The sequence below is a fragment of the Cinclus cinclus genome, chromosome Z (assembly GCF_963662255.1).
Source record: "Cinclus cinclus chromosome Z, bCinCin1.1, whole genome shotgun sequence".
NCBI lineage: Eukaryota > Metazoa > Chordata > Aves > Passeriformes > Cinclidae > Cinclus > Cinclus cinclus.
The window spans coordinates 46,037,554-46,044,950 of NC_085084.1; positions in this window are offsets into that span (position 1 = coordinate 46,037,554).

Below are 7,397 nucleotides of genomic sequence, written 5' to 3' on the forward strand. Positions count from 1 at the left end.
ATTTTCAAATAAACCACCAGTGTTGAAGAGGATATTCAGGAGTGAAGGGGATATAGAGGGGACTTGATGCAATTCAAGGAGGATCACTTTGGCTCTATTTTTCGGCAAAAAAATGAAATAGACCAATCTCTTTCTTACATGTAGAATAAAATGAATGGCCAACATGTTTGGTAGACCCTTTTCTACCGTGCTAACACTTTCTCAAAACCAACAAAATCTACATACATTCAGACTCAGGTGTAAATATTTAAGCTCTCTATTATAAAGAGGGCTTGCTAGTATGTATGATGCATGTGTATGAATTGTGATGGCAATCACTTAGCTGCTGACTACCAAATGGTAGGAGCTTTTAAGTATGTAAATCTGTGTTGTGCATTCAGACTGGGCTGAATTCTTGAGTCCGAGAATCAAACACAAAAGCTTTTTTTAATACTATTGGTACTCTCCTATGTTGATTTCTTTTTTACTTTGTATGAAGTTTTTTATGAAGCTGCAGTATTAAGTACACAATGTAACTATTGTCCACCAAAGAGTTCATTATTGTCAACGGTTGTGTGGTTTATTTAGGATAAACTAATTGTAGGTGATTAACTTGTTTTTAATAGTGACAGCTTTTTTAGTTGTTCACAACCAATTGCTCTTTGAACTAGCTATAACTGCTTTAAATCTGGTATGATTTTGAAGAGGAGGAAAAACACTACCATTTAAAGCGGTGCTGTCATATTGAAATGTCATTAGTGTTTACTCACTGAAACATTACTGTTTCTTACCTATCAAGCCCTTTAGGTGAAATTTTAAATTATCACATAAAAAAAGAATTACCCCCAGATTTCATATGGTATACTTGGTAACATGTAAACAGTACTGATTTTTAGCTTTGGGACACTTAATGAGTGCAGCACACAAAAAAGTGGAAAATAAGGGTGCCATGCAACTAAGATAGAGGAATTCAGGGGCTGGGAAAAATTTTGACACTTAACACTTTAAGAACTACAATTTATCTCCGTTAAAAAGCAATGTCATTTTTAGAGAAATCTGCTTGAAACTGAACTTTTCATCCCCCACAGGACTACAGTGGTTTTTTTTCCTATGACTTCTCACATTATGACATTTCAAAACTGCTGTACCCTTGTCCACCAGCTGATGGTTATAGCTGCATATCCCTCAGATGAGAGCTGTTACCACATAGCCTTAAATATCCATCAGTTAGCTGTTGATTTCATGACTCTTACAGTAGACAGTGGCTGAAATGAAATGTTAGTAATGAAATAACTGAAGTTTTTGAAGAGGCATATTAATTTTGTGAGAGAGGGAAGTTTATTTCAATGAATGTAAACGGTGACTACAAAATGTCCAGTGTTTCAATATACATCCTTTTAGGAAACTAAGCCTTCTGCTAGGCTGGTGACTTTTGAATGCCAGAATGAATATCCCACAGTGGTTTGAAAACATTTTTCCAGCAATCATGAATTGGAGAGGAAACAGGATGGGATAAGTAAGCTTACAGGTAATATCCATGCACTTAGATAGTAAAAATCTGCAAATACAAATACAAATTTTAAAAAAATGTTTAATGCAAAAAATAAAGGACCATTGAAGGCTCAGACTGATTTTTTTTTTCCTCAAACTTCCCTTTTCAGCCCCTTCTAGATAAAAAGCATCTAAAAGAGAGGGACTAATATCATCCTGATGAGGCAATTAAAATATCTTGGGGTTTGAATGGGGTTGGTTTGTTTGTTTTGGGGTGTTTTTTTTTGGGGGGGAGTGTTGGGTTGTTGCAGTTTAGGGGGGTTTTGAGCTTGGTTTGGTTTTTTTAGTGCGGATGATGTGGCTCAGGTTTTTTTTTTTGTTTGGGTGGATTTGTTTGGCTTTGCCCTTCTCTTAGCTGAGCTGCTTCTTTCAGCATCTTTTTTTTAAAAGCTAAAAATAATTGGTCTCTTTCTTACCCCTTCCAAATTCCAAATCAGAATTTGCCTCATTTAAAGTAACCAGCAGAGTCATTAGCACTTCCAGGTTTATTAGAAGTTAATTTGCAAGTGCACAAACAATAGCAACTCCAGCTAAAACAAAACTGCATGTTTGGCATCAATGTGTTTGAGGATACCCCCTCCACCAGCCGGTATCTTAGCGAAAAACACATAAATATCAAAGGGATTTTACATTTAAACTTTCCAAACAGCCTATTATGGAAAATTAACTCATTACCTCTGTGTGCCCCTTCTAACTGTACTGTTTAGTTTGTTACAAATTTTTATTACTTTGTCTAACATTTTTAATATACCATACCAAAGGTGTCTTAGGTACAAGAATGAAGAGTGGGCGTGAATGTGGAAGTCCTTGGTTTCTGATTTTTTTCTGAATTGTGAACTATTACATGCCAAAACTAAATGGGCTGTGGCAGCTGCATCGCCTTTGTACAAGAGAGCAGCTGAATGAAGTTATTTCTGCTGTCATCAGTTAGGAGAGTCTCATTAGAAGTTCTTTCCTCTTTCAAATATGTGACAGATGGAGTCTTCCTCATGTAGTATCAAAAGATACATGCTAAAAAACTCCAATATCTTGAGTGAAATTGCTACTTTCCATTATGCATCAAAAAATCAAACATTTAGGTAGACTTTGTCTTTTGCCCCAGTATGACAGTAGAAGAAGCACTGCTGATTTAAAACAGTAAGAGATTGTAGGGGGAAAAAAAAAAGCAAAACATAAATGTGATGTCCACCAGTTTGTTGCACTGCAGTTTTTATATTAATCTTTTGCAGACTGTCAAACGTAAACTCATGTACAGGCTTATCAAGACCTAAAATTTCTTGACTAATCAGTACTGTTCATCCTGATTATTTTTAAACTGTATATTTGCAATCGTATTTTTTAAACTTGGATTGACAGAACGAAAGTTTATTTTGCTGAAGGTATTTTTAAGATAAAGCCTCATACTATCTTGTAATATTAATTAGTTCAATATGTATTTGTGTGTCATTTGAAAATACTGCATATTGCATTTGATTTTATACAAAATACTGAATATTGAGAAGTGTAAACACGAATTGTGTAAAATTAAATATAATCAGGTGGTGTTTTTCTTGTTTTATTTCCAGTATGATCACAGAGCCATCATATCTGTACCAGACAGACTCATATGCACACTGAAAAAACACAACACACTCAGCTGCCTGAAAACCTTTAATTAAAGCACAAATTCTTGAAACACATTTTTAAAATTTCAATAATAGACTTTCTGGCTCTACATTTCTGGGACTCATATTGGAAAACAGTAACTGTATTTGAATTGTTGGGATACTGTTACATAGTGAAAAAAGCACAATAAGACAGATCAGTGGGGTTTTAGTTATTATTTCTCCTTCCTCTATTATTATATAATATTAATTTTTAGAAATAGGCATTATCTTTAATACTATATACTTTGATACTTACCATTACAGTGAAGACTTCCCAAAAGAATTAAATTTTTAGGAACATTGATTTTTGAACAAGCACTGGTGATTGCCTAGCTTAGTCTTTAAAAAGATACCAACAGCAAAAAATAGTGACCAACTAAAATACTTCTTTATCACCCTTACTTCACCTATATTAGGAAATGCAGAAGTTGCACATACCAAGCAGAGCCTGTTTGACAAGCAAGTAAACTTCTGCTTGCCTCAAAAATAGTTTTTATAGCTGGAAAATCTGTGTTCTTCTGTTGTAAGGTGATCCTTTCAAACTTACATGAATGTTTAAGCACCTTTTCCTGACAAACAAGCTGCCTGATGAAGAGTGAATGGTGGGTTTTGCCTGGGAGAACACCAATTTGTGATGCCCACAGGAAAACACAGTTAAGCCCTATCACATCCTTAGCAGTTTAAGGAGAACTGGCACTGGACAGGGAAGGGCAGAGGACTAGAAGAATCCCACAGAGAAAAACTGAAAGTGGCCCAAGACAATTCCATTGAGAAGTTAAAGCACTGCAAGAATAATCTATTCGCAGTAGTTCTGAGTAACTTCATTTTGCATCTATTTAGCCTCCTTTGCATTGTAGTTTCTATTTCTACATTGCTTATGTGGGAGTAGATAAAAACATGCTGTAGCAAAAAAAGTGCATGTAATACGTGAAATCAGAGTCTGATTTTAGAGAGAAACTATGCTTTAAACCTACCTCACCAAGGGTTTGATGAGATGTTTTTTACTCTCACTTCTGGTTCTGGGGTTGGTTTCATATGGATGTGACTGACTGACTAAAAAGTCCTAAACATGGAATAAGGCCAAGAGAACGTAGACAAGGATGATGTGCTTTTGAAGCTCATGGAGTGATGGACTAGAGCAGTCACAAAGCTGACTATCTCAACTCAAAGGGAACATGGAGTGGCCTTTGTTTTGAAAAATGGGTATCTAAGTTTGAGTGCATCAACCACTATTTTAGCAAGAATGAAGACCAGGCCAGCATGGGGAGAATGAATACAAAGAATATAAAAGCCAGACAGCTCCTGTACAAATTGCAAAGAGAGCAGTGGGCTTCAACTGATCAACCCCCCCCTTTCCTTTTTGACACCTGGGGATAACTGACATGGTGTCCAGAGAGGCCAAGCAGCCACTGATGTTTTTGATCCTTCAACTCAGCAAGTGGTGGCCCTGCTGCATAAGAGCATAGCAGTAGATGAAAAGTTCTTCTATGTCACTAGCACCTCCAACTCCCAGCTCTTCCTACCATGCCTAACATGGTTCCAGCACTAACAGGATAAAGAGGCAAATCCCAAAGTCCTTGTATCCTGACAGCAGATTGGGAACAGATCCTTGGCATCAGCCATTACTAATGCAACAAAATCCAAAGTGGAGCGATGCCAGTAGCAGGAGGGTAAATAATGAGACATCACTTCTTATCCTTGTGAGCTTGCTTTTGCCTCTGTCAGTGCTTTGATACCATTCTTTTAAGATGGGAGAATAATTCCATTGTTTTCTACACAGTGGAAGGGCTCAACCTCTTCATTATCCCTCCTTCAAAAACAGCTTTTCTCTAGACCTCCCTGTATTTCTTCCAGAGTTCATGTTCTGCTATTACTGGATTGATCTTTCACCATTCTTCTTGAAATGGCATGCTCACTGGACTGAATCTCTAGTCAGTACTTGCAATATATATTTGTCCTGCTTTCATGCTTCTAGGTGCTTTTTGTCCATCTCTTTACATCAGATATCATACCCATTTTAAACTGAACTACTGTTTAATGTTGATTTTTTTGAGTTCTAGCTCTTCCTCCCACTGATCAGACTTTTCCAGCCTCCAGTCTTCTTTCACTCTGGCAGCAATTTCAATGAAAAGGTTACTATGTTTTATTTTTTCCCACAATAGCTTCTAGGGTTCCAAGTCTTTGCTAGAGCTAGCAAAAACTCTGAAAATAAGCACTCAATCCATAAGCAACAGAAATATAACCAAACAACTAAAAAGTACAGAATTCCTGGATCAGAGTATGTCAGATAATTCTCTTCTGGCATGAAAAAAAAAATTTGTATCTTGCTGTTATGTTTTGGCAGAGCTATCCTGCTGATTCAATTACAATACGCAAAATTCAGGATCTTTAATTTAAACAGTAACTGTTGTACAAAACTCAACAGAGGAACTACTATTGCTAAAAGCAAGCAATATCTTACTGAGTCCTGCTAACTAACTGTAAAACATCGTAGAGACAACAGAATACAGATTATGAATAGCCACATTAGTTAGTTTTATTAGTAACTAGTTTAGTTACCTAAACAGGGAGAGCAGAAACTTTACTTAATTTATTTAGGGATGGTTTATCCCCAACATAACACTTTTATTAAATGTGACACAGTATCTGAGACTGTACTGAAGACACAGCGATCTGCAACACTTGCATCACAAATTCAAAAAGGCATTTGTTTTCATAGAAATAAAAGGCTACTGAAGATCTAATGTATTTCAAGTTAAATCCTAAGTAACACAGCCAAAGTCTAAGTTTTCGCTTCTTCCAAAGACTGAAGGCTGCCCCCCTTTAAGCACAAACTGTTCAGTACTTGCTCAGCATATGCTACTCAAACAGAAAAAGCTCTGATTTCATGCCCATTATTCAGTGACTGAAATGTACTTTTTATGCAAAGATAATCATGCTTCACATTCAATTATTGATCCACTGATGAGTCAGCATTGCATTACTTCCAACACTGTATGTGTGTATATATATATGTATGTGTATATACACACACATATTAATTTTTTGTATTAATGTGTGTGTATGTGCCTATGACAGCTCTGGGAAAGAAAAAAGGAAAAATTATGTGAAAACTGTGTAATATAGGACTAAAAATAATCTTAATGGCATTAAGTGTACTAGAGGTTCAGATTTTGGGTTTGGGCCCAAAGCACCAATACCCCAAGGCCTATTTTCATACAGAAAAAGTGTAGCCATCTGAAAACTCACTTCCTATGGGCTCATATGCCCAATATTCCTATCTATCAACTATGGGATTTTTATTTCTGAGTCTTTTTATTCATTCTTTGGTATTCTTATCTTGAGCACAGACATTTCTCTCCTCTTTCCTTTAAAGGCACTTTCATGTTAATATATGTTTGCCAATCTTAAACTATAGTACTGCATATGATTCAACTGAACTACATGGTATCAAGACTATCATACATAAATTAAAGTCATTGAGAGAGGCAAATTCCTTTCTTTGCAAACTTACTGCAACTTACATGAATCTAAAACTTAAACCTTAAATGTAGGAGTTTTCCCTAGGCCACTCACTACATTAATCCAAAGAGTAGCTGGTAGTAGTGCATTAAAGAATAACATGACTAAGATCTGCAACACAATTTAATCTCTTCTTAATATGCATGCCATGTTCTACTAGTGTTTAGGTATATATTTACACCTGCTGCCAACTGCTTTACATGAAGGAGTAAAGCTACACCAGGAGTGACTGCAGCAAATCTGTGCTTAACAGATACAGCTATTTTGGTACCTTAAATATGACAGATGACTTAGATTTACAGTTCTGTTATCACATCTAGGCAAAGAAATTGCATCACTGTCATCACTTACAACTAATAGTTTATTTTCTATTCTTGGGTATACCATCAACTAGAGAAACTGTTAAGCCATAGTCAAGTCTGACAGACTGAAAAATAAAATTGTCACACATAGGTGCTTTAAGAAGCTTCTGGTTTAAACAATAATCATTTATATTAAATCACATTCTCGCAAAGTTTTGGTTTGGATGGGTTGTATTTTTTAGTTTTGGTTGGTTGGTTGGTTTGTTCTGTTTTTAATTATACAGTCTTGTAACCAGTCTTTTTTCCTTTTAACCTGAAGTTTAACAATCTGCTGACCAAAAGTGGATTATACAGATACATTTTCACAAGTCTTTTAAAGCATTCCCCAAATAACCTA